This window comes from Chlamydotis macqueenii, chromosome Z (assembly GCF_036417535.1).
Source record: "Chlamydotis macqueenii isolate bChlMac1 chromosome Z, bChlMac1.mat, whole genome shotgun sequence".
In the NCBI taxonomy this organism is placed as follows: domain Eukaryota; kingdom Metazoa; phylum Chordata; class Aves; order Otidiformes; family Otididae; genus Chlamydotis; species Chlamydotis macqueenii.
The window spans coordinates 1,491,366-1,501,122 of record NC_141593.1 but is presented as its reverse complement, the minus strand read 5'-3'; positions in this window follow the sequence as shown (position 1 = coordinate 1,501,122).

Here is a 9,757-nt window from a genome sequence, read left to right as displayed (position 1 = left end):
TAAAAAAAAAAAAAAAAATTAAAAAAAAAAAAACAAAACCAAACAACCCTAAGATTCGGACGTCGGCATCGGCTCAGGCATCTGTCACGAAGAAGAAGAAGCGCATCCAGAATGCTGTATCCCTTTTTAAAGTCCAGGTCGTCCTGATGCGGGGTTTGGGGTATTTTTTAGGTTTTTTTCCTTCTCCTTCTTCCTAAAGGTTTTTAATCCAACACACGGAGTCTTGATCCGGCTGCTACGAAAAGAAAGGAAAAAGAAAACATAAGTGGGGCTGCGTCCCCTCCTTCCCCCGCAGCGCTCTCCCCGCTCCGCGCCCCTCCGCGCCCCGCTTACACGGGTGTGCGGGGCCAGCCCGCCGCCGACCCTCTCCCTGCTGCCGGCGCGTCTGGCTCGCTGCTTTTTAATTTTTTTTTTCCCTCCTCCTTCCTGCCTTCCTTCCCTTCCTCCTCCTCCTCCTCCTCCTCCTCCTTTCTTGGGTTGGTTAATTTTTTTTTCTTTCCTCTTCTTTTTTATTTTCCCCTCCGCTGGCTGCACTCCTGCTCCTTCCCCGCACCGCCGCCTCCCTCTTTTTCTCCGCTGGCTGCGCGGGGAGGAGGTGTTTGGGGGGGGGGGGGCGGAGAAAAGGAGGGGGGGGGCGGGAGGAGCCGCGGGAGCGCAGTCGGCAGCACCGCGGTCCCTGCGCCCTCGGCCGCGCCCTCCCCGCTCCCTCCGGTTCTCCCCCCCGCCCCGCACCCCGCCAACCCCCCCGCCCCGGCTCCTCGCAGTGCGCAGCGGCCCGGCCCCGTCACGTGGGCGTCTAGACACGGTGTCGCTCCGGGAAAAAAAAAAAAAAAAAAAAAAAAAAAAATTATATATATATATATTATATTTATCTCCAACCGCCTTGCGCAAGCGGCGGCTCGGGTTGCGGAAAGGTTATGGGTCCTTCTCCCCCCCCACCGGCCCCCATCTCATCCCTCGGGGTGCGGAGGGGCTCCCCCCCCCCCAACACCCCCACCCCAGCAAAATGTGAGGGGAGCCCCCCAACCCTGGGTGCGCCCAAAAGCCTGCAAACCACTGTAAATGTCAAAGTATTAAACCCAATCCAGCCATTAAAAAAATTAATAATAATAAAAGTAAGTATATTTACATGATTCCAGGCACGTCACGCAAAGCAAAAAAACGCTAATAATACTTTGTGCTTTTACAGCACCTGTCGCCAAAGGAAGGGAAAAGCATTTCCCAGAGGGGAAGCGTGCGGCCAATTCCCACTGAATGACGAGCGCGTCACACTGCGATTCTTCTTCTCGTGGGTCCTGCTCGCGGGAAAAATTTGGGGATTACTCCCTAGATCCCCCTCCCCATTTGAATTCTGCCAGCGAGATTCTGCAGAGGATGGGGAAACCGAGACACCAAGAGGCTGCAGGGCTCCGCCAGCCTGGCTGCGGTCCGCTGGGAATATCCGGCTGGACCTCTTAGTGCCAGGCTTTGCGGGACGGAAGCCCCCGAGGGGTCCCCATCCTGCACCCTCTCCCACGGATGGGTCCCTCCTTTTCCATACAACGAGGACGAACACCTCTGGTGCAGGCTGAGATAATTCCAGAGCCCACGTTTGCAAATATTCACATGAGCAGGGCCAGGGAGACTCCTCACAGGCCCCAAAAATCGCTCGTGGTATTTGCAGAATCTAAACTGGCTAGAAAGGGGTCAGATTTTTGGGGGGAGCCTTATTAATGATGCTATGCCCGCCCAGGCCCAAAATCTCCTTTGTGATAAACAGCAGGAAAAAACTGAGGAGGGGGGAAAACACTATTTGCTGGCATCGAAAACAGAAATTTAAGGTTTTCTGTGAATTTGGCGGCAGAGGAACAGGATGGACTTCTCACTCCAAATAACTAACGAGCCCGCGCAGCATCCCGCCTTGAGGTGACGGAGGAGGGTGCCAAAGCCCAGCGGTGTTGACGTCTGCTGCAGGAAAATCCCATCGCTTCTAACGTGGTCACTTCTGCAGCCTGAAAAAAATGGAAATGTGATCATATTGACAGTTTTGCACTTTGTCTGCCCGCCTCGGGAGCACCTCACGTACCCTGAAGCCGATTTCCTCATTTCCTTAGAGAACCTCAATCCCTTTTCCACTGGGGTAAATTGACGGGGGGCGGGGGGGGGGGAACATTTCCTTCTCATTCCCGTATCTGCTGGTGAAAGACACACTGGACATGCCCAGTAATATATACTTTTTAAATTTTTAAAACTTTCCAGGCTGTTATAAATGAGATTGATGCCTTTCAGGTTTTTTGGTTTTTTTTTGTTGTTTTTTTTTTCTGCTTTGTGGTTCTATGACTTGACAACTGTGATTTCTTTATTGTCACAGAGTGACAAAATGCATAACGTGGCGTATGCTGGGAAGGCATGGAGAGTAGGAATGGGGTCCAGGAATTAATAATTATTTTTTTTTTTTGGCCCTGCCATCGGTTCTCTAGGTGAGTAGGGCTCTGAGTAGGGACCAGGGCTTTGGTACCTCTGGCTGTCCATCAGTCCAGCTGGGCCACCAGCGCTTACTGCTGAAAATTACTCCAGAAGTGCGAAATAGTAAATAACTCTTAACGAACTGCTTTCTAATTAACCCTGCAAACTTGTTTGAGCAGACCATATGTATGTGCCCGTATGGGAAAATACAGAAATAAATTGGAGCTGATAAAAACGAGCACGGTACCTGGGTTGAGAGGCGCTTGGGGAGGGGGTGGTGTGGGATGGCGTTGCTCACGGACAGGTAAAATGTCAACCTGAACCAGAAACCTCTCCCAAAATGTGGCAGGGTTGCTGCTAAGCCACGAGAAGGAATAAAATCTGTTTGAATCATTGAATCATAGAATGGTTTGGGTGGGAAGGGACCCTCAAAGCCCATCCAGTCCAACCCCCCTGCAAGGAGCAGGGACATCTCCAACCACATCAGGTTGCTCAGAGCCCCGGCCAACCTGGCCTGGAATGTTTCCAGGGATGGGGCATCCACCGCCTCTCTGGGCAACCTGGGACAGAGTGCCACCACCCTCAGGGTAAAAAATTTGTTCTTAATGTCTAATTTGAATCTACCCTTTTTAGTTTAAATCCATCACCTCTTGTCCTATCACTGCAGTCCCTGCTGAAAAGTTCATCCCAATCTTTCTTCTAAACTTAAATATTGAATATATTTGTATAATATATTGCATTTGCACAATGTATTTGTATAACATCTTACATCCCTCACGCGAAACACCTCAGGTCCTGCGTGTAGCATCCCACCCAGCCCATGCTCCCCGTCTCCGGACCTCGATGCTGAGGGAGATTTTTGGGGACCCTTCCTGAAGCCAGCTCCCTTTGAAGAGCTGAAGCCGAGTTCATTTGCATTGCAATTCAGCCTTTGACAGACAGTTGGAGCCAGGGCACTGTTAACCTAATTGTTTTGCTAACAGCACCAGGGTGTGAGACTCACCAAAGGCACTTCCAACAAAAGGGATAAAACCAGACTTGGGGGAAAAAAAACAAAAAACAAAAAAAAAAAAACAACCAAAAAAACCTTTTCCTGACATCATTACTGGGTACAAACAAACAGAGCTGATCCCTCTTCATACACTTTCGAGACCAGGGTCAGTAACAAACACCCTTTGCTCTTTTGGGGGTATGTCTTTTTTTTTTTTTTTTTTTTTTTTAAACTGCGGTGAAAAAAAAGCCTCTCAGGGGAGGTAGGAGAGGGGTGAAGGCAGGGCTCGCAGGCTTCTGGCACTCTCCCATCCTTTTGTGCTCATTGGGAACAGCGAAGCTTTCAGCCCTGCTGCTATTTTTATGCGTTATTTTCAGAGCAGAGCTCTCCAGCGATGGTCAAAGTCTGGGTCACGAAGCCATTCGGGCTGCATCCGAGGGCTCCTTCACATCAACACTGCAAGTTCAAGTGACGAGACCTCAGGTCCACAATGGAAAAGGTCTTCTCCGAGCAACCTTGCTACGCGCCGGGCAGCGGGTCGCTGGGAGATGTGAACCTCACACCCCGGCTCTTCATGCAGAGCACGGCACACTAAAAATCATCATTTCAGCGCTGTTGCTCACAGGTGCTATCCACTGTTCCAAGGTTTTATCTGTTGGAGACATTCACAGGGAGTAGCAAGAATAAATGAGGAAAAAAAAAAAAACCAAACCCCAGTGCGGTGGATCCTCACCTGTGCTTATCAGGTACAAAGGAAAACACTCCGTTCCCAAGCCTTGGGAATGAGTCCATCCACATTGGGTGGTCTACGGCACGCACCAGGCGTAGACGGGCAAGTGGTCTGCGGCACCACACAAACGTTGTGTTTGCTTGGGTTTTATCTCCAGAGAGCGGCTAAACTCAAGGCAGTCTCCGTACCTGGGCTCCCTTATGCCAATGTAAAGGAAATTATATATAAAAATATATATTAATGCAGTCTAATCCCTCCCTAATTTGCCAGTTTGAAGATAAGATGCTGCTGTAACGAGGCCCATCAAAGAGGACGCTGCAGGGAAGGGCAGAACGAACGTAGGCCAGTGTCGGGGGGCAAGCGCTGCGGCAAAAGAGGATCCGATGTCCCCCGGCCACCACACAAGGCGGGCAGGAGGAGCGGTGACATGTTGGGCTGCCGTCCCCCAAATAACCCGCGTCACCTGGTTCAGCCCAGCTCCTGCCGAACGACGCCAGCGGGATTTATGACCGGGAGGTGAGAGGAAAGGGATTTAGGTCAGGCAGTCTGGGAAAGGGATGACCCAGGAGCCAGGGATTGCAGCGCCGCGGGACGTGACATCGTTCGGAAGCCAGACGCGGGTCTGTGGAAGGGGAGGTATAAAGGGAAGGGCTGGGGGCAAGTGGAATATTTGGTTTTACAGATAGAGAACGGCCTGCCAGTACCTTTTGCTGGGACGTACTATGCTGAGGAAGAGACCGGCTTCTTCCTCCAGAGGAAGGACCCAGAGGTCCCAGTGCCTTTGGGTGTGTGCTCTGTGGAGCTCCTTAGGATCTCGTGGAGTGGGAGGCTCAATATATTAATATAAAATATACAACCTTAATGCATAACCCTTCTGTCATTTGTATCGTACCTGTATTTTGGTGTTTCAGATGTCCAAATTAGTGAATGTATATTTTCAGACTTCTTGTGGCATGTAAGCTCTCAAAAGTTGATTTTTTTTTTTTTTTTTTTTTTTTTCTATAAGGGAATATAGCACAGCAGCTTTGCTGGAGTATTTTAAAGGTGAGCACATGTGGGCACTATGGCTGGTATCCCCTTTCAGCATTGTCGTTTCGGCAGTGTAAATCAAAATCCTCTTTCTTTCAAGTAAGGACATTTGCCAAAGGCATGAGCAGCAGTGTTTTGTTTGTCGCTGTCTGTACCTGTAGTTGCCGAGGGTGAGTTCTGGACCAGATAACGGGGTCTGGTTGGAGATGTCCCTGCTCAGGGCCAGGGGGGTGGAACTGGGTGGTCTTTAAGGTCCCTTCCAACCCAAACCATTCTGTGACTCCATATGTAAAGAGCTGGGGCTGGCAGGGGAATTAGGGAATCGTTACCCTACAGTTCCTTCTCCTGAAGGAATTCCTCTCTGCCCCTCTTCGGCAGGCAGAAATGGTTGTAAAGGGGATGGGAGAGCAGCAGGCAAGGCGAGGGAAGCTGACCAGCTTCTGCATTTCCTATTGCTAGCAGGTAGGGGTGTAATTTTGGAGTTCCTTCCTTTTTAGTGCGATAGGTCATAACCTTACTGTGATTTATGCATCTTTCTGTGTTTATTGCGGTGGCCTGGCCAGATGCACTGTGGAGCTGGTTCCGCTCCCTCGAACATCAGCCACGTCCTCATGGGTGGCAAGACAGACACGTTTTAGCTTTCTTGTCCTCCAACCCAACACAAATTCTCATTTAAAATAACAAATTATTGGATGCTTCTTTATGTCTCATCTCTATATGACAACATTTTGGGCTCTGTATGATAAACCCCTACGATGTGCTGAAGAGGGAGTGGAGAAGAGGCACGCAAATAATTAAAAGATGCTCCAAAATTGGGACAATTGCAGGAAAGTAATGTCTTTTATCTAGAAGTCTACAATGACTTAGTCACAAAGTACCCTCCTGGGGAATAAAAAAAATGGTTTGATAATGGTTTATTGAGTCTCTCAAAGATAAAGGTGAGCCAAAAGTTGGATGTGCTGTTAGGAGACTACAAGTGAGAAATGAAGCATCACTTTTTCACCAGTAACGATCCAGGTAGAGTAATTAACCACTGGTTGTGGCGGATGCGCCATCAATAATAACGTTGAAGTGAGGTTTTGGTGGTATTCAGAAGAGGAGCTCCAGCTGGTTTAAACCTGTAGGGATGCAGGGAGCATTTCTGGTCCGAGTTACTCAGCTGGGTAGTCTAGACAGTTGGAATAACCCTTCCTACCTGGTAATTTATGAATTAGTAGAGCCAGAGTATTAAAACAGATAATTGAAAAGTCCTCATTTGTCTAAATGTAGGGTTGGGATTTTTTTAATAGCTTTTTACAAATATTAAACCCGACAGAAATGCTTTCATGACAGTCTTCCACATGGCTCTGTTCCAGGGAAAACAGCCTGCTCAGAATTGAATTTTTTTTTCTCTAAATTATCTAAATGATGGAAATAGCTTGAGAACTGGAGAGCGGCGCTGGAAAGAAATCAGGACCCCATCTGATAGGCACTGCCTCCAGGACGAGAAATTTCCTTTGAACCTGAAATAAGGGAGTTCCAGGTAAATGAGAAATATGGGATGGGGCAGGAACCGACTACCCTGATTTCACAATCCAAATTGCATAAACTGAAGGAAAAAAAAAAAAAGTATTAATAGTAAAGTGTAATTTGAAGATTGGATTTTCAAAAGCACATTACCCAAACCCGTGCATTCGTTTCAACTGGAGGGAAGAAGGCATGCCATCTGATAGCAGTGATTAATCCAAAGGAGGCCCAGACTTGTTCTCCTTGTTTAAGAGGAAAAATTACATATTCTGTGAGAAGGTAAGAGCAGCCGTTCTGGTTGAGATACCTCTGGGCTGCTGGATGTGGGGACTGCAGAACACAGCCCACCATCTCCCAAATGCGTTAACATCTGTGTGTTCAAAGACATAAAAGTAACTTTGGGTCTGAAATGGCCAGAGGATATTACAGGCACTTTTATTTTTTCTTGTTTTATGATTTTTTTTTGGGGGGGGTTGCTGGCATAATTTGATGCCAGCATCAAATCACCCAACATCATCTACGAAACAGTGAAGAAAACTGATTTGAAGCCAGGAGGCAAAGTGCACTATGCTGGGTCCTATACTACCTGTGCCCCCAAGTTCAAAGAACAACACAACTTTGAGATTAAAGTCTATCAACTACAATGAGCAAAAATAAAAGTGTTTTTTTTTCCTTTGGATAGCCCTAGTGATGGTGTTCCCCAGGCCCTTCCAACACTCACCCCTCCAAATTGCGGAGAGGCAGAAGAGGACTTTACAAAAAACTAAGGGACAAGTTTATAGTCATTGTTTAAAAACATCATTAACACCTTGTTTAAAGCAAAAGTGAGACAATTACCACCTCCTAAAGAAAATCGAGCTGCAGACCTCCTGCCAGACCGAGTGATATCACTGGCACCGGAACCAGGGGTTTGCAGACCCATCCCATTCACAGCCCCACCAGCTATTGTACTTACCTGCTAAGGATTATTATTACTCCTTTTGTTTATGGTGATGTGCTAGGGAGCCTGCAGCTCAGGTTTCTCAAGACCACAAGGAGCAACCTGGTCTCCAAAGGGCATCAATGGGACTTCAGAGCTCCCAGGGCTTCTCCACCAGCCCTCGTTTCATTGATGGGACCAAGTTACGCCAGCCTGATGACGGATTCGAGCCACAGATAACGGCAAGAAAATACACAGCTGGTCGTTCGTGCTGGCAAACCCCAGCTTTTCACATTCCACTCCGATCGCCAAACCCATAAATTCAATGCAAAACTCGAATGCAGAGAGAAAGAAGGGAAAGTGAGGTCTCAACGTCTTGGTTCCAGCTAGAAGCATCACGACACGTTGTCCTGGTACCTCTGGTAAGTCTCAAGGCGAGTCCGAGAGCATCATCTTCCTCCGTCTCGCACCGCCGAGCGTGCCGGTTTGCAGGCCGGGTAAGCTCAGTTGGCATGGATGCGAAGGTTTGCTTAGTTTGGACTAGTTAAACCATTTTTGCAACATATTCATTACAGAAAAATGTAGTAAATTAGATTAAGTGAAGCCAGAAAGCCCTTTTAATTGCTTTGCCTTACCGTGAACACAAAACTACTCAGGGTCGCTGAAGCAAGGATGCGTTTTCTATACATCTGAGCTATTTCAAGCATATGAAATGTTGCCGACAACACCACCTCCAAGGCTCAGCCCCAGCTGGGATGCAGCGTTGGGATAAAAGATAGAACCAGTGCCATAGCTCCAGAGCATCTTTCCATTTCAGACATGTAATACTTAGTAAGATAAGTAATAAAACCTTTGCATCCTGGGAGGTCTGCAGCAGTGCAGGGGCACATGGTGCCGCTGCCCTTCCGGGAGCAGCTGTTTCATACAATCATGGAGTGGTTTGGGTGGGAAGGGACCTTCAAAGCCCACCCAGTCCAACCCCCCTGCAAGGAGCAGGGACATCTCCAACCAGATCAGGTTGCTCAGAGCCCCGGCTAACCTGGCCTGGAATGTTTCCAGGGATGGGGCACCCACCACGTCTCTGGGCAACCTGGGACAGTGCTCAATCACCCTCAGCGTGAAAAAAAATTTTTCCTTATATCCAGTCTGAATCTCCTCTCTTTTAGTTTAAAATAATTACCCCTCATCCTATCACTACATGCCCTTGCCAAAAGTCCCTCTCTAGTCTTCTTGTCAGCCCCCCTTGAGGCACTGGAAGGTCTCCCCGGAGCCTCCTCTTCTCCAGGCTGAACAGCCCCAGCTCTCTCAGCCTGGCCTCACAGCAGAGCTGCTCCAGCCCTCTCAGCGTCTGCGTGGCCTCCTCTGGACCCTCTCCAACAGCCCCACGTCCTTCTGATGTTGGGGGCTCCAGAGCTGGACACAGCGCTGCAGGGGGGTCTCACCAGAGCGGGGCAGAGGGGCAGAATCCCCTCCCTTGACCTGCTGGCCACCATTTGGGCTGTACCTAGCCCGTGTGCCTGGCACTGGCTGAGCAGGTGCAGGCAGTCAGAAAGCAGCAGTTTCCCTAAAAAAGTGATGGCACAGCTGCGTTTGATAGAAAGCAAACAATGATGTGGCATTGCACTGTCCCCTTCCCGATTTTTCCTTCCTTCTTCCCCTTCAGTTAATTGAGTTTTGCCCACTGACAGCTGAACGTCCCAAACCAACCCGTCCTTAATATTTAAAATTACTGCATTACAGGTAGCAAATGGCTCCGCATGGCGTGGAGAAACATCCACCCCTCGACCCGCAGCCCAGCCTGACGTTGCAGGAGCAGAGATGAGGCGGAACACCGCATCCCGGTGACACAGAGGGAGGACTGAGGTGGGCAGAGCAAAATAACTCCCGTTGGCCAGAACGCCCAGTGGTTTGTGCTCAGTGCTGCGGGGTCGTTAATAAAAACACATATATATAGCTGCATTATAACCCTTCATCGCAGTGCACAAACTCATACAAAATAGTCCCCCAGCAGCCTCCTTGAGAAATAGTGTTGCATACTAGACTGAAAACATTCAATGAAAAGGTCGTTTTTATGAATGAAGCTTCGGAACTAGGAAAGTGCTTTTCCATCTTGACCACGGTGCCTTGAAGAAAGTAT